The sequence below is a fragment of the Chenopodium album genome, chromosome 2 (assembly GCF_948465745.1).
Source record: "Chenopodium album chromosome 2, dcCheAlbu1.1, whole genome shotgun sequence".
In the NCBI taxonomy this organism is placed as follows: domain Eukaryota; kingdom Viridiplantae; phylum Streptophyta; class Magnoliopsida; order Caryophyllales; family Amaranthaceae; genus Chenopodium; species Chenopodium album.
In genome coordinates, this window is record NC_137835.1 from 40,190,295 (window position 1) to 40,209,078 (window position 18,784).

Sequence of the window (18,784 nt, forward strand, 5' to 3'; positions counted from 1 at the left end):
CGCCATTACTTTGATAGACCTAATTCTGAATCTTTTCATGTTTATAGAAAAAAGGCTTTTCACTTTTGCATGCTTAACCAATATCTTCTCACTAGTGGGAGAACTAATGAGGGCCAAGCAATTATATCAACTGTTTTGGAGCAGATTGAATCCGGAAGAAATCCAATACCATTAATTGTTGGAGAGACTATGCTTAGTCTTGATAAATAATTGAACAGAAATCTAAAAGCGCCTTTTCGGGGCTCTTCTATTTTATTACAGGTAGAAAAATAGTATTTTTAATTACATAAAACAAAAACATAATTTTGTATAGTAATATTAATTTATTTGCATTGATTTTTTTTTTCTTGCAGATGTGGCTAATAGACAGACTAGAATTAATTAGTCCTCCCGACAATGTTGAAAAATACGCTCCAAATTGCTTTGTGAGAAGAAAGAAACGCTTCTCTAAGATGGGGCGCCATGAATGGAGGAAAGTCTTTGCCTCTTGCAACTTTGCTATCAAGTGGGTCATCCCTCAGTGGAAAATAGAGAAGATGGTTAGTGTCAACAAGCAACCTTTCTGTCGTCCTCCAAGCTTAACCAAGATGACTTTTTATTATTTCTGCTGGGTAAAAAGACAGTACGACCTACTTCAAACAATTCCTTCTGGGATCTTCGTCGTCCCTATGAATTCTCTGTTTCTCAAGAAGTAGAAAATTTTGATGCATATTAGAGCGCTAGACCTTTATGGGAAGTGATTACCCAAAAGGTTCCTCCTTCCTTGCCCTATAATGTGAAGCGGTGGCTTCTCAAGAATTCTTCAAAGGACATGAAGAAAAATCAAAGTAAGGCTGATGTGAAGAGTCGTCTAGGTGATAAGGTAATTCCCGTTAAGGAACGCTTGGGTGTAAAGGTTGAATTAAAAAAACCTACGATGCCTAAGAAGAAGAGCTCTACAAAAAATAAAGGGAAAAGAAAAGCTGACACTTCAGAGAAGAAGGCTTGGGTAGAGAAGAAACATGGAGTCCTAGCTAAGGGAGATATTATTTACTCCAAAATTGAATGTAGGTCCTCTAAAGGATGCCTACTAGCTAAAGTCATGGACGATGAAGAGGATGCAGATAAAAATTGGAAGAGAGCAAAGAGAGAGAAGAAAGATTGAAGCATTGCTTAACTTTCAATTTATAAGACTTAGTTATTAAATTTAAATTTAATTTGTTTTATTAAGCTTTATTTAAATTCCATCAATAATGTAATTTGTTAGTTTATTTTATTAATGAAATTTCAGCTTTTTAGTTAAATAATCTCCTTTAAATTTTATTTATTAAAATAATGAAAACAGAAAATTTAATTTTCCAGAAATTTTTTCGAGTACGGAAGTTGAAAATTTCCCAAAAAACACCGAAATATGTCCTAATGCTCCCAGAAGAAACAACGCTTCTCTTTTACGACTGGCGCCGACTACGGCAGTCTGGCGTCTAACGACAGACGCTGTCGACTGACGCTAATGTTCATCGACTGGCGACAGAGTTTTTTCGGTGACGCCGAAGCTTCGTCGAATTTCAATTAAATTTATTTTTATAAATGGGATGCGAGGTTTAAGAAAATTAAAGTGGCTGCACCCGTAAAGGGTTGCCTACGTATGCTTTCCTAAGGAATCAGGCCAAACGTAGCTTTCTTGAGTATCCTACGCATGTAATTATGGGTAGTACTTTTTAAGTTGGTCAATATTTTTCATGTTCGAGAATTCATTGCCATCCATATCAGTTAATTTTGCTGCACCTCCTGATAGGATTGTTTTGGTAATATAGGGTCCAGACCAATTAGGTCTAAATTTACCTCTTAGATCTAAAACATTTTTCCTTAATGCTTTTACTACCAAGTCTCCTACTTTGATGTTTCTTGTCTTGACCTTCTTATTAAAATGCCTAGCCATATGAGTTTGATAACATTGAGTATGATATAGAGCTTCTAGTCGTTTTTCATCAAGTAGAATTAGCTCCTCATATCTCGCCCTAGTCCATTCAACTTCATCGAGTTTATTTTCTAGTGCAATGCGTAGAGATGTTATCTCTAGCTTTACAGGTTATACAACATCCATTCCATGAACCAAGGAGAGTGGCGTATTTCCTGTTGATGTGCGATAACCCCAAAGTGCGAACTGGAGTTTGTCAGGCCAATCCTTGTAATTTTCTGTCATCTTCTCAATGATAGTCTTTAGATTTTTATTAGCTGCTTCAACCGCTCCATTTGCTTGAGGTCTATAAGGAGAAGAAATGGTGGTGTTAAATGCCATATTTTTGTAACAATTCTTCACACTCAGCTTGAAAGTGAGTTCCATTGTCACTTATCATTTCATGTGGGACTCCATATCGACAAATAATATTCCTTTCGATAAAGAGTGCTACATGTTTTGCAGTGAGTTTAGCATATGATTGTGCTTCAACCCACTTTGTAAAGTAATCAATTGCTACAAGGATGTATTCATTGTTTAGGGTAATTTACCCCGCCACGTGGTCCAATCAGAGGGTGACACGTGTCAGCCTCAGGATGGCCCAAAGTGGACCAATCCCTGCTTGACACGTGTCATTCCAGAAATTAAGGGAAAAAGGCGGCCTTCAGGCCCAGATCCCGAGAAAGCCGCAATGCGGCGCAACCCACCAATGATAAGGGATCAATGACCTAATCAGGGGCACAAATCCCGAGAACCCTATAAATAGGGAGATTTCCCTCTTTTGGAGGGCACGTTTTTACCATTTATTACAAACAGTCCCTGTGATAGAGACACCTGAGCTTGGAATCCGAGCAGATACCCACCTAAATTTTCGCATCTTTTCCTTTCTCTACAAGTTACTAATTTGTGCGTCGGAGGCGGAGCAACACCCAACCGGTGTCTCCGTTTGTCTTGCAGGTACAGCTCCCGTCGGATCAGTCTTCGTGTTGTAACTCTCCCGAGGGACAAAAACACCCAAAACATTTGGCGTCGTTTGTGGGGAGAGTACCTTGAAGATGGTTCAAGAGTCTGTACCACCCTCTAACCGTCCGGGCGATGACCCAGAAGTCTTCACGGACCATAAAGATGAAGATCTTCAGGTTGAAACCTTTACAGCCAATGATGGCTCTCTCATAACCAAGCGCATCTGGCCCAGAGACACTCTGGAGCGGGGTGCCTCCCAGGCGGGTACGAGCCGACCCTCTGGGCAGCCGGAAGGGGAAACCCAAACGGCCGCTGGATCAGCCCCCATCACCCGAGACGAACTCATGAGATTCATGACAAGTTTCAAGGGTGAAATTAAAGAGCTGATCACCCAAAGCCGGGCTGGCCCAAGTAAAGGTCAGTCGGCTAAGAAGACTCCTCCAGAGAAGGGGAAGTCAGTCAGAGAACGGCAGCCCACTCCTCATCCAAAGGAGAAGGCAGCCGGGACCATTAATTGGTCAAAAATTCTCCTTCATAAGAGGAACAACAACACCCGCCGGACTCAGCAGCCGGTGGGAAGCAAAAAATTAATTCTCGATGCCCGGGAGATTATAAACCGGAAGAGAAACCAATCGGTGTCTGAGTCGTCTTCAACGTCGAACTTTCCAGACAGCTTCAACAACACTTCTGCAGGGAATACTCTCTCTCTGCATGGGAACCAGACAGGCGGTAATACCGTCCATTCTGGCCCTCAGATGATTGGAGTTGTACCGTATGTGCCTACTCAGGCTTACGGACAGTATCCCCCTCACTTCATGCAGCCGGATCTCTTCGGAGGTCTGGCGGCACATCAAACTGTCCAGCCACTGGACTGGCAGCTCCGTCTGCTACGCGTGGGTGAGCAACCTTCTGCGTTCACCCCAGAGATCACCGAGGCGGCACAGCCAGCCAAGGTTAAGAATGTGTTGGTGGGTACCTACGATGGTACTACCAACCCGGAAGACCACCTTATGGCATACACCAACCTCATGTACTTACAGGGGTTGGATGATGCCACTTGGTGTCGTTGCTTCCCGGCTACATTGAAGGGCATTGCCCAACAATGGTTTGGCAACTTGCCAGCCGGGTCCATTGATAATTTCAGGAAGCTCGCCTTCCTATTTGCTTCCAACTTCTCAATGAACATCCCTGCTAAGAAAATAAGCCTTGATCTAAGCGCTGTTAGGCAGGGAGAGAGAGAAGGATTGCGCTCATATGTCAGGCGGTTCAATTTGATAAGAATTCAGATTCAAGGACTGTCTGACGAGGTAGCTTTTACAGACTTTTTCAAGGGTCTGAGAGACGGATCGACCTTTAAGTTCGACCTAGTCAGAAAAGGGGCTTTCACCTTACAGGCGGCCCTGAGGGAGGCAGAAAGCTACATTCAAGCTACCGACCTCTGCTCGCCTGGTAGCCAGTCGGACTCGTAGAAGTCCGATAAGCAGAAAGACAGCCGCCAAGCTTAGTCGACCAAAAATAAAGAAGAGAGCAAGAAAAGAAAAGAAATCTGGGCGGTTAATGAATCTGACCAGCCATCCCAGAAGAAAAAGAAAGAGTTTAAACCGTACGTTCCCAAGTACGAGTTTAATAAAGACTACAACTCCATCCCCATGGAGGTAAAGGACCGGCTGTCCATTGAAAAGCCGAATCCAATGAAGAGTTCTGTTCAGTCACGGAACAAAAATAAATTCTGTTAATTCCATGAGGAGGTTGGCCATGACACCAACGACAGGTTTAGTCTTCAGCGGACGTTGGACCGTCTTGCTAACAAAGGGTTGTTGAAGTCCTACATTTCTAAGTCCCCAGCCGGGGCAAAAAAGAAAAACAAGGGTCAGTCCTCCAAGACTACCCCCAGCCTGCTAGTAGTTCGGATAATAACAAGGAGCCGGTCTACAATATAGCAGGCGGGTTCTCATGTGGTGGCCCTACCATCCGGGCCACCAAGAGCCATCTTCGAAAGATGGACAAAGATGATGATGAGCAGGCGTCTGCAATCTCCTCCTTCCCAGACGTCTTGATCACTGAGAAGGATAGGGGCAGCGTCCGCCGTCCGCATAACGACCCGGTTGTCATTGAATGTAAGGTGGCCAATCAGTTTGTTGGACGGATCCTTATTGACACCGGCAGCTCCTCGGACATCATCAGTCTCCGGTGCCTGCAAAAGCTGAAATACAATGTCAGCAGCATGCATCCGGTCACCCACCCCTTGGTTGGTTTTGGGGGTGGGATGGTCTACCTAGCCGGTAGAATTGACTTACCCATCCGGCTGGAGAGAAAGGCCAAGGACGACATATTGTCGTCAAATTCTTGGTCGTTGAGGAGTTGACCGCCTACAACATCATCCTTGGCCGGCCAACCCTTAATGTAGCCAAGGCAGTAAGTATGAGAGGGATGACGGCTCTGTTGGTTCCCAGAATGGGGATTAGAAGACAGCCCGAGAGTGCTATCTCTCAGCCGTCAGAGACACTGTGGCCCCATGCGGCCAGGAACTAATAGACCTTGACAATGTCAAGAATGCTGACCCAGCACCTGCCTCACCAGCAGCCGGAAAGAAAAGAAAGGCACCTCTGCTGGTGGAGGTGAAGAAAGAGAAAAAATAGCAATCATTGACCGGTGAACGGTCAGATGAGCTCCGTCCCCAACCGGCTGGTGAAAACATTGATCTCGTTCTGGATGACAGCCGTCCAGAACGTACTGCAAAGGTTGGGACAGTTGCTCATGCTACCTTGGGTGCAAGCTTGCACCTTCTGGTGAAAGAATTCAAAGAAATTTTTGCCTTTGAAGTGGAAGAGATGCAAGCCGTTAGCCCAGATCTTGCTGTCCACAAACTCGCCGTGGACCCCGAAAAGAAGCCTATCCGGCAAAAGAAAAGAAACCATGGTGAGGAAAGAAGTCAGGCGGCAGCTGCCGAAGTCAAAAAGCTGCTGGACGCCAAGCTCATTCGGCCTTGTAACTTCCCTGACTGGGTGGCAAATGTGGTCCTTGTTAAGAAACCTAATTGGACCTGGCGCATGTGTGTTGATTACATAGACCTCAACAAGGCGTGTCCAAAGGACAGTTACCCGCTTCCAAAGATCGATAGTCTGGTCGACTCTACAGCCGGTCACGCCTTGATGAGCTTTATGGATGCCTACTCCGGCTTCCATCAGATACCCCTGTGGAAAAAGGATCAAGAGAAGACGGCTTTCGTCACTGATCAGGGGTTATTCTGTTATACTGTGATGTCGTTTGGCTTGAAAAATGCGCCTGCCACTTTCCAACGGATGATTAATACGGTCTTCATTAATCAAATTCGGAGGAATGTGGAGACGTACATCGATGACATGATAGTCAAATCCAAGCTACAGACGGATCACCTTGCTGATCTCCGAGAAACATTTACCACCCTCAGGCGGCATAAGGTCATGTTAAATCCAAAGAAATGCGTCTTTGGTGTTGAGTCTGGGAAGTTTCTCGGATTCCTGATTGATCAAAGGGGGATAGAGGCAAACCCCGAAAAGATACAGGCGGTGATTGACATGAAGTCACCCCGTTATGTCAAGGAAGTTCAGAGACTCACCAGTTGTCTGGCCGCCCTGGGGAGGTTCCTCAGCCGGTCAGGCGACAAATGCCTTTACTTCTTCCAAGCAATCAGGAAGAAGACCATATTTGAATGGGGGGATGATGCTGAGGCGACATTCCAAAAGTAAAAAGAACATTTGCATTCTCTACCTAGGTTGGTCAATCCTTTGCCTAGGGAGACGTTGTACATGTATTTAGACGTCTCAGATCATGCCCTCAGTGCCGTTCTCCTTGCTGAGCGAGACGGCGTGCAGCTCCCTGTTTACTTCATTAGCCATGTTCTTAAAAATGCTGAACTCCGGTACCCCATGGTTGAAAATTTTGGCCTTACTTTGTATATGGCATTCAAAAAACTGAAGCCTTACTTTTTGGCACATCCGGTGGTGATTTACACCGACCAGCCACTCAAGCGGCCAATGTCTACCTTGGACTCATCCGGGAGAATGTTGAAATGGGCTATTGAAATGCAAAGTCTTGAAATCACTTACGAACCAAGAAAGGCAGTGAAAGGTCAGGCGTTTGCCGACTTCATTGTTGAAATTACCCGTCCGGTGGCTCCGGATAATCTTGATCAGGTTTGTAAAGTGTACGTAGACGGGAGCTCTACAAAGAACGGCTGTGGTGCAGGCATAATCTACGAGTCTCCTGAAGGGAAAAGATTTGAGTATGCACTACGCTTCAAGTTTCAGGGCTCTAACAATGAGGCGGAATATGAAGCCCTGCTAGCCGGCATTCGCATGTGTAAGGCGGCAGGGGCCATGAAAATTGACGCCTACTCTGATTCCCAATTGGTTGTTAGCCAGTATGAGGGAAGCTACGAGGCTACTCATCTGGCAATGATCAAATATCTTCAGGCAGTCAAAGAAGAGGCTGGGGCACTTGAGGATTTCCGACTGAATCAAGTGCCTATGTCGGAAAACAACCAGGCGGATGCATTGTCAAAACTGGCGTCTTCTGCCTGCCATGATACGCCTCGGTCAGTCTTTTGGGAAGTTCTTGAAAAGAGAAGCATCTATGAATATCCCATTGGAGTTCTGGACCGAATCTCTACCTAGATGGATGGCATCCGGGCTAATCTTTCAGACGGCACACTTCCTGATTCGCTACAGGAGGCAACCGTCCTGAAGAAGCGAGCTGCAAGCTTCGAGTTGAGAAACGGAGAACTCTTCAAGGCAGGGTTTCTTAAACACCTGGTGAAGTGTGTCACCCCAGAAAAAGGGAAGGAAGTTCTCGAAAGACTTGCACTCGGGATTCTGCGCCTCCCACATAGGCGGCAGGTCCCTAGCCGTCAGAGCCAGACGACATTACTTTTGGCCCACTCTTGAGGCAGACGTCAAGGAGTTGGTGAAGAAATGTGACAAGTGCCAAAAATTTGGCAAACTCATTCACTGTCCGGCTAATGATCTGACGGCCATCCACAACCTAATCCCGTTTGCAAAATGGGGCATGGACATTCTAGGTCCTTACATGCCTGCTCTAGGCGGAAAGCGCTACATCTTGGTGGCTGTGGATTATTTCACCAAGTGGGTGGAGGCTAAGGCGGTTAAGAATATCAAGACCTCAGACGTAATTTCCTTCATCAGGAAGAACATTATCACCCGGTATGGGGTACCTATGTCTATGGTGTTTCATAATGGTCCTCAGTTTGAGATGCCTCAGCTAAAAACTTGGTTGGGAGATCAGGGGATCTCAAGCTGTTTTGCATCTGTTGACCGTATGTCTATGGTGTTTGATAATGGTCCTCAGTTTGAGACGCCTCAGCTAAAAACTTGGTTGGGAGATCAGGGGATCTGAAGCTGTTTTGCATCCGTCAACCGGCCTCAAGCAAACGGCCAAGTTGAAGCCTTCAAACAACTCATCTCAAACGGAATTAAGAAGAAAATAGAAAGAGCCGGTGGCTTGTGGGCAGAAGAGTTAATCCATGTCCTATGGGCCATCCGGACAACAGCAAAAGGGGCAACCGGTGAAACCCCATTTCTCATGGTTTACGGTGCTGAAGCCGTCTTGCCCATCGAACATTACGAGCCGACTCTCAGAGTCATGCTATATGATGAAGAGGCAAACTGGGAAGCAATGCGCCTGGCATTGGATTCACTCCCTGAACGCAGGGGCAACGCCGCCTTGCGACATGAGATTTACCGTTTGAGAATGACTAGAACATACAACAAGAAAGTACACAAGCGTCCCTTGAAAGTTGACGACTTAGTGTTGCGAAAAATGGAGGCAACCGGTAGGGCCAATGAGCTGGGAAAGCTAACTCCAAATTGGGAAGGCCCCTACCGGATCTATGAAGAAGTAAGGGACGACACCTACCGCCTGGAAACTCTAGACGGAAGGCGCCTGCCTAGAACTTGGAATGTAGAAAATCTGAAAAAGTACTACTTCTGAGAATGTAAATTTTTTTGTAAACAATGAGTCAATTAATGAGAAATCGGACTTTGTTTGCAAGCTAGTTTTGTTTCTCCACCTGAGTAATACTCAGATTGATTTGGTACTTATCTAACTAAGTTTGACACTTAGTAAAACTAAGTTTGACACTTAGTAAAATTATGTTTGACACTTAGTAAAATTTATAGCAGCGTAACCGCCTGGGTAATACTCAGATGGATTCTTTATGTATTTTTACTAAGTTTGCCTTAATAATTGTCTGTTCGCCTGGGTAATGACCTAGACGAATTTTTCTTTTTAACTAACTAAGTTCGATACTTAGTGTAATTCAATGACATTCAGCCAATACTCTGACTAAAAACTAAGCACAAAAACGGTTAGTGGCTATACAACCGGTCTCAAACAAGACCAAAGGCTAAAATGGTCGGATGGTTGCTCATTTTATAAAATCGCCTGTCCCAACATGGACAAGGCGTCCGGCGACACCCCTCCAGGTGCAATCGTCACAGTGAACAGACTATTTGTCGGTTCTACGTACTTATGCAGACGACAAAAACTGAACGACCGAATTTGTCAACTCATAGTAGTCTGACCAAAATAACCTGTGAAGAACGATCAAGTTACCAAATACCGGATGCCCTGGGGCATCAGTCGGTCACCGGCTGAAGTTCTCACTTAGGTTATTTATTCCAAAATTGCACTATCTATCCCAATTGGGGCAAAAGAGTTGTTCAATGGCTACGAAATCTCTACCAAGACGGACAAACGCCGTCTGGGTAGTGACTGGAACGCCTGTTGGTGTACGGCTGTGCACTTGGTTTGGGGCAATCACTACTGTGATGATTGACTTGCAAACATATCATGCTCTTTGCAGCATCAGACGTTTCCAAGTCAATCAACCAACTCCACTTGAAACCAATCACACAGCCGTCAAGGGGCAAGGGCAGCCAGGCTATTGATTAGTTAGGCAAAAAATCGCCGCATGCTTTTGATAAGTTAGGCAAAAATGAAAAATTAAAATTCGCAAAAATTGAAAATCAAACGCAAACGCAAAATGATCAAAACCAACTCAGTCCACCAAACCAAACGGTTGTAATGGATCAAATGTTAACCGGACCTCGTCCGGGAGAAAAGAGAAATTATTAATTAACCCGGCTCTATAGCCGGTAAATACAAATATACTCGGCACATAGGCCGGAAAAGTAATTTTTGGCATACTGTCGCTCAAAGGTCACTTCTCACCTGCAGACGGTGCCTCCTGGTCCTTCTCCTCATCATCTGAGGGTATCTCTTGTGCTTCACCCGGACCAGGTAGCTGAGGCGCGGGAGGCTCGTTGTTGGAGTTGACCCAGGCTTCAAAAGAGTCAGGCGTTGGCTCGCCTCTATCTCTTAAGTACACCATGTACTCGGCATAGCTGTGAGCCAGTGCCCAGATGCTGTAATCCGCGTCTGGGTACAAGGCAGCCCAGGCGATCTTCATACGGGCGTCATTGTCAGCGTCACTCTCAACAACTAGGCGGTTTTGCTCCGCCTCCAGGGTTGCTGCAAAGTTTGTCTGAACCTGAGTAGCCTCCTTCTCCATCCTCTCAACTTTGGTCTTCAGTTTGGTGTTCTCTTCATAAACACCTTTAAGTGTGCCAAGGTCCGCCTAGGCCTTCTTGAGCGCCTCGCCAGCTTTCTTGGCGCTCTCATCCGCCTTCCTCTGAGCCTCCTCTGGCTTCTTCTGGGCCGTCTCAGCATCACTCGCCCGCTGTTTGGCCGTCTTCAGATCCGCCTCCAGCTACTGGATTCTAGACGCATGTGTCATTATGATTGCTTTAGTTTCAAGTTCATTTACGATAGTCGAGTGTAAAGCAATATTATTAGCGTCTATGGCGGACTTCTTGGCCCTTTTTACCTCTTCTCGTTTGCGGGAATAAGGACGTTTGAGACCGTCCACCCGCAGCATAGCCTGCAAAAGAGCAAGCAGTATGAGTATTGCAGGCGGGATAAAACACTTGGAAAAAATAAATTTGACAAGTTTCTTACCTCAACCAGAAGGGATAGAATGCGTTCCAGATTGAACGTCTCTATCCCAGTGATGCTTTCTTTATCCCTCTTCCGGACGGCGTCAAGCATGGCCTTGGCATGCTTCTGGACGTCTGGCCGGCAGGGAGATTGATCTGCACCACAATCAATACGTGATGAGTGCGAAACTAAGGCGGCACCTATTTGTTGCCGACCGTCTGAGGATGACGTCTGTTGGGAGTGGCATTTCACTCGCAAAGGCCACCCCAGCTCGGGCGAGGATTCAAAAGGGTTCTTACCTTCAGAGCCGGCCAAGCGGGAACCGCTTGCAGGCGCAGTGAACCCCCCGGTTGCTGATAAGGGGTTGACGAGATCGAGGCACAAGCTGCAGCCTACCTTCTCGTTTCGCCCCGCTATCCGCATTTGCTGATGCCCGGCTGAGACGCCAGGAATTGAAGCAGAGGAGGATTTTTTTATTTTGCTGAGAATGGAGGGGGTCTCCTCCCTAGCCCGTTTGAGATGTTTCTCAAACGTCTTTCCAACCTCTCCCCCCTGCGAAAATAACCAAGTTAAAGTTAGCATCCGGGAAAAAAAATTTTTAAGACCAATTTAAGAAATGGTCAGGCGTTTATTACCTTGGCTTTGGCCTCAACCGCAGCTTTTTCCGCAAGCTCCTTGCGGATGACTGCAGAGGACCGCTTGGGAGTCTTCTCCGTCTGCAACATGTTTAATGCTTCTTTTGCAAAAAGAGAGATTGGTCAATATCATAAATCAATTCTGATACGAAAGCACTACAGGCGAATATAAACTCAGGCGCATACGTTTGGTAAACATGTGTCCTAGCCCGCAGGCGGCTAGGAAACACTCGTCCCTGAACTAGGCGCTCTTGGGGATCCAGTTCTTAGGGACTTTTATTGTTTCCCCAGTTGACAAGGTCGCGTCTGTGAGGCCGAAAAAGTCTGACTCAATGATCTTGTCAAAATCTTCCTCTGGGATCCGGGGAAGAGCGCACTTCCGGCCCATCAAGCCGGGCTTCTTATTGTACTGACGGAATTCATAATTCTCCCGTCTGCTGGGAGCTGACATAAGTAGAACCTGTGCTTCCAGCCGTCAAATTTCGAGACCTTGTCCAAGGTCATCATGTATTGGGGATGCGTGGTAAGAGTGTACCACGCCCTCCAGCCGCCTGGGCTTCTGCTAAGATAATGCATACTAGCAAAAGCCTCCCAGCCGGGGTTAAGCCCCTGGAACTCACAGGCGGCAACATACCCTAGAATGTTTGTCCAAGAGTTGGGGGTAAGTTTCCAGACTCCGAGGCCGTAGCCTCTCAATATTGCCTTCACCGCCTGGTAAAGGGGAAAGCGAAGACCAGCTTTGAACGCCGCCTTATAACAGCCAAAGTAGCTGTTGGCGTTCTCTTGATCATCCTCCCAGGCGATGGTGCGATTCTCAGGCGGCACTCTTATTCTATACCCGTCTCCTAACGGGTGCATCTTCGTAAAGTTTTTTAAAGTCTCCTCCATTTGGAGCCAGTCTTTGGCAGAGACGTGGATGTTGAAGGGGTCATCCTTCTCGTTCCACTTCTTCCTCTCCTCCTCCTCACTATCCGCAAGCGAGGGCAGGTCATCGCTGCTTTCAGAGGTGGAGGCGAAGCTGTCGCTCTCCGTCTCCTCCTCATCCTGGGCCAAAAGAGCTGAGACGGCCTCATCGCCGCCTTGGTCGCATTCTTCCAAAAAGGAATCTGCGGGAGTTGAAGGGGCACGCGGAGGGGATCTCTCCAGAGCCGTCTGGTCTCCCTGACTAGACGTTTCTCTCTCAGGCGTTTGGCCGCCTGAGCCTTCGCTTCTATAGTTTGGATCGGTTGTCGTCTGCATAGTCCGAGCCATTATGTCCTGCACAGACACATAACTGGTCGGAATCCAAGGCAAAGGGTGGTCTCAATACCCCGAGACGGCACTCCCATTCCTAGACTCAGCCGTCCCTAGTGACCGGCTGGACTCTAACCTAGGCTGTGCCGTGTGTGTTGGTGAGGCATCCATTTATTGCAAGAAATATGTACAAGCGGTGAAAAAAGAAAAAGAGCTGAGAGAGGCAGAGACGGTACCTTTGGATGTGATATCTAAAACTAGGCAGGTCCGGCTGGATTGATGGAGAACGAGTTTTCTTGCTTGCGTCTTACTCAAACGGATGACTTCTGCTCTCTCAAAGTTCTTTCTCTAGAAAATTTTTGTAAACGTACAAAATTATGAGGGTAACGGCTATATATAGAGGGTAAATATGGGGGCATTCTCGTAATTTACTCGGAAGATGAACGGTTACTCTTTAATGGTAAAATTACCACCAATCGGAGCGTGACATGTGTCACAGATGCCACGTGGCGTGCCACGTCACATCTGTGAGGGGCAAATGTTTAGGGTAATTTTACCCCGCCACGTGGTCCAATCAGAGGGTGCCACGTGTCAGCCTCAGGATGGCCCAAAGTGGATCAATCCCTGCTTCACACGTGTCATTCCAGAAGTTAAGGGAAAAAAGGCGGCCTTCAGGCCCAAATCCCGAGAAAGCCGCAATGCGGCGCAACCCACCAATGATTAAGGATCAATGACCTAATTAGGGGCACAAATCCCGAGAACCTTATAAATAGGGAGATTTCCCTCTTTTGGAGGGCACGTTTTTACCATTTATTACAAACAGTCCCTGTGATAGAGACACCTGAGCTTGGAATCCGAGCAGATACCCACCTAAATTTCCGCATCTTTTCCTTTCTCTACAGGTTACTAATTTGTGCGTCGGAGGCAGAGCACCACCCAACTGGTGTCTCCGTTTGTCTTGCAGGTACAGCTCCCGTCGGATCAGTCTTCGTGTTGTAACTCTCCCGAGGGACAAAAACACCCAAAACATTCATGACCTCCTGTTCCTGGAGGAGTAATTTTACCAATAATGTCAATTACCCATGTAGACAATGGCCATGGTGTAGTGTAGGTGTGGAGTAGAAATGGAGGAACATGTTGTAAATTGGTGTAGATTTGGCATTTAGGGCATCTTTTTACATATTGATGACAATCCCTATTCATGGAAGTCCAATAGTATCCTTCTCGCATTATCTTTTTGACTAGTATTTTGCCGTTAAAATGAGTTCCGCAAAGGCCTTCGTGGACTATCCTCATAGCTCTTTGAGCATCCTTTTTCCCTACACATAAGATAGCTCGACCCTTAGGTACCCTTTTGTGTAACTCGTTGTCTATGAGCACATATTGGGAAGCCAAGAGTCTTAGTGCTCGTTTTGCTTTTTTGTCAGCATGATAAGGATATTCTCCTTTGGTAACATAATTGAGTATATATGTATACCATGGTTTTTCTTCATTTTCTTCTTCATCTTGGATCACTTCATCATCTTCTATAGCTTGAATAAGTCGGTTTATGCCTTTTTTCTATAGTTAGAAGCATTTGGTCGATTTCCGTAGGAATCCTAACCATTGAGGCTAGTCTTGCCAAGGCATCAGCAAATTGATTTTCCTCTCTAGGTAGATATGTGTATTCTACCTTTTCTAGTTGATTGGTGAGAGTTTCCAGATAAGTCTGGTAAGGGGCTAGACTTTCGCTCCTTACTTTCCATCTTTTAGAAATCAGGTTGATGATCAATGTAGAATCCTCGAATATTCGTAATTTCTTCACTCCCAATGCCAAAGCTGTTTCAAGGCCTACCACGCATGCTTCGTATTCAACAGCGTTGTTGGTAACGTCGAAATCTAGCTTTATGGAGATTGGAACATGCTCTTCCTTAGGTGATACTAATAATACTCCAACGCCACATCCCTTTTGGTTTGAGGCTCCATCAAAGTATAAGGTCCAAGTATCATATTCTGTGACCATCAAGTCTTCGTCTGGAAATTCATTGTCGCGTATTGGCGTTGAATCTTCTATTGGAAAATCCGCTAGAAAATCTGAGACCACAGATCTTTTGATATCCTTTTAAGGCATGAATATTTCATCAAACTGGGCTAAGTTAACTATCCATCTTTATATGCGCCCATTGAGTGTAGACTTCTCGAATAAATACTTAAGTGGATCCATTCAGGAAACTACAAAGACAATATGCACGAGCATGTAATGTCTTAACTTAGTTGTGGCCCACACCAATGCGAGGCATAATTTCTCAAGCGGTGTATATCGTACTTCATACTCGAGCATCTTTTTACTTAGGTAGTAGATTGCATTTTCTTTACCTTCTTCTTCTTGCGCAAGTATGGCTCCCATTGTCTCCTTTGTGACTGTTAGGTAAAACCTGAGAGGTATTCCTAGAAGTGCTGGTGCTAATACGGGAGGATTTTCAAGATAGGCTTTGATCTTTTCAAAGGCTTTTTGACATTCATTGTCCCATATTACTGGTACATTCTTTTTGAGCTTCTTGAATGTTGGTTCACATATCATTGTAAATTTGGATATGAACCTATTTATGTATTGCAACCGGCCAATAAATACTCGAATTTGTTTCTCGGTTTTGGGCGGTGGCATTGACATGATTGCCTTGATCTTGGTTGGGTCTATCCCTATTCCTCTAGAGCTTATGACATAACCCAAAAGCTTGCCTGAGGTGACTCCAAAAGAACACTTGGATGGATTCAACCTCATGTTGTATTTCCTTTGTCTTTCAAAGAATTTTCTCAAGGCTACTTGATGGCTTGGGCGATCTTTAGATTTTACAATCATATCGTCCACATATACTTCAACTTCTTTGTGCATCATGTCATGGAGTAAGGCAGTCGCTGCTTGTTGGTAAGTAACACCTGCGTTTTTCAACCCGAATGGCATTACCGTGTAGCATTAAGTACCCCATGGTGTTATGAAGGTTGTTTTCTCCATGTCTTCTTCTGCTATGAGAATCTAATTGTATCCCGCGTATCAATCCATGAACAAGAGAAGTGCATGATTCGTTGTATTATTTATTAAAATATCGATGTGTGGTAAAGGGAAGTCGTCCTTTGGACTTGCCTTATTTAGATCTCGATAGTCGACACACATTCTCACCCTTCCATCCTTCTTTGGAACTGGGACAACATTGGCTACCCATTCGGGGTATGTGGATACCCTGATAAAACCTGTAGTTATTTGCTTTTGAACTTCTTCTTTTATTTTAAGAGCTATGTCGGGATTCATTCGACGCAACTTTTATTTTACAGGTTTCATAACTGGAATTAGTGGTATAGTGTGTTGAGCTATTTCTCTATTAATACCTGGCATATCTTCATATGACCAAGCAAATACATCGATGAATTCTTTAAGTAGATTAATTAAATTGGTTATTTCTTGTTCATTAAGTGTTAATCCAATTTTAACATCTCTTTTAATGGTTGAATCATTTGAGACATCAACCGTCTCAGTTTGCTCAATTATCGGTGTTTTCTTTTCAAGTGTTTCCATTGCTTTAAACATTTCTTTGTCGTTTTCATTGTTAGTTAAGCAATGCTTGTCATATTGGGTTAAAGAGAAACACGAGGAGTAAGCAGAAGAAGACATATTATTGAATTTAGAAATCATTACATCAAAAAGAGAGATGTCCTCAGGGACTTGATTGCTAACTATCCTAGGGGAAGAGATAGAAGAAGAAGGGAGTGCTACAACTAAGGTCTTGGATGACTCTGTAGGAAAAGACTCTGACTCTGACTCTGACTCAGACTCAAACGACTCTTTGAACATCGATCCTTGCCCTGTCGTTATGGAGATCTTCCTTCCACTTGGAGTAGTCACCTTGACTGTTTTGCGCCACCCTTGTATTGATCCTTCTGCTGGAGTGATGAGCTTCGAGGGGTCAAAGCTTTCTCTTTGTAGGACCGTTCGGATGAGCGAGGAGTTATCCTCTATGTACTTTGGCTCATCTTTTTCTCGCCCAAATAATAGTCCCATGACATTAAAGTCAAAGCATGGGGGTGCTTTCTCCATGTGGATAGGAGTTGGCATTTCATCTAGAAAGTAAAAATCTAAGAAAATTTTAAATCTCGGTTTCCTTATGCCATTTACAAATAAAGGTTCGGGAAATTTGTAGCATGGATAGTCCTCTCCTTATTTTATGAATTGTCCATTGAGAGTGAGAGGATACTAATCCATTGGGATTACTTTCTTTTGGATGCGAGCGTTCCTACGCGCCTTAGACCTTTCCTGGGCTTGCTTGAGATCTTCCCAAGTCGGTTCAAAACCAAGTCCGAAAGTATCTAACTTAGGGAGGCCAGGTAATTCAATCAGTTTTGCTATTCCTTTCTTCTTTCTTATAGTCAATCTAGGAATATGCCCTTATTTCTTTACGATAGCATTTATCGTCATGTTGGAGTGGGGGTCATGGTAGAGAGGGGTCCTTTCATCCTCCTCGATTAAGGAGACCTCTTCATTAAAGCCCCACAAATCTTTATCGTCTTCATCATGCTCCACATTAATGATTGGATTTTCTATAGCTTTAATCATCATGGGTGAAGCATCAATCGTGATAGGAATTCCTCCAACTATGGCTTTTACCTGTTGGTGGAGAGATGAAGGGACGGCCTTTAGGTCATGAAGCCAAGGGCGTCCCAACAATAAGTTAAATGAAGCTTTGATATCTACCACTTGAAATGTAGTAGCATGTTCTATTGCTCCCTCCGTTATATTCATGGTAATCTTACCAAGAGCTTGACGACGAGTGTTGTCATAAGCTCTTATTCCTTGTGTTGACGGGGATAAGTCTTCATCCCTTATGCCTAGCATCCTCGCAGTTCTGAGTGGACAGACATTAATTGCCGATCCATTGTCTACAAGAGTCATTAGGACGTTCATTCTCTTGCAAATTATTGTGAGGTTTAGTGCCTTATAATTCTTGTCACCTTCTATAGGTAAATCTTTGTCAGAAAAGGTGATCAAGTTGATAGGACTAGGGAGATCACTCGTAAGGAAGTTAGCCAACCCCTTAGGAGTGGTATCTAAATCTATCCCTATCTTATCCAAGGCATTCATCACTGCCAACCTATGTTCTCGAGACGTTTCTAGAAGCTTCCATACATTCATCTCGACCTTGGTCTTCTTTAATTGCATGACAATATCATTGTCTTCTATGATAGGTATGGGAACTTGCTACGTGGTTGACATAGGTTGTGTTGAAATGGGAGGTTGCATCCTCCCTGACTTTGTGAGGACATCTATAGATGAATCTTCTTCAACCCAGAAATCATCTGTGGAATATGACACTGAAGGTGGAGGTCCTTCCATGTCCTTTAGGTAGACATCCTCTTCATCACTATCCCAATCCCCATTAATGCTTATGTCTTCTTCTTATGGGATTTGGACTAGCTTTTTGTCATCAATCATATTCTGAATTAAATCTTTAAATTTAAAACAGTTTTCAATAGTGTGTCCCCCTGATTGATGGTATTGACAGTAGAATGTATCTGTCCTCTTTAGTGATTCAAATGGTCTCAGTTTGAGTGGTTTGACTTTATCACTCTCGGAGAGAATTTTGAACATTTTAGCGTATGAAGTCCCAATTGGATTATAGAGTTTATTACTCTTCTTGGGTCCGTCAGTTACTTGTAGAGAGAAGGGTTTCTTCTTCGCGGGTGGAACCTTATCACACTTTTTCTGAAGCTCCTCTACTTGTTTCTTTGCGACTTTGAGAGCTTCATGTAGCATACTTTATCCCTCCCACATGAACCATATAAGCATCCGTACATCTTCTTTGCTTGCTGGTTCAGGAAAGTCATCTATTACATCGAAAAAGATCTCCTCGTTTGATGAGTGATGAGGGATCAACCTCGTTTTCCTCGTCAGAGATGGCCAAGGAATGAGAGAGAGGTGCATTGTCAATGCTTGGCCTCTTACTGGCAGGAGGCAATGGCATTCTATTGTTATCAATTAAATCTTGGATAGCTT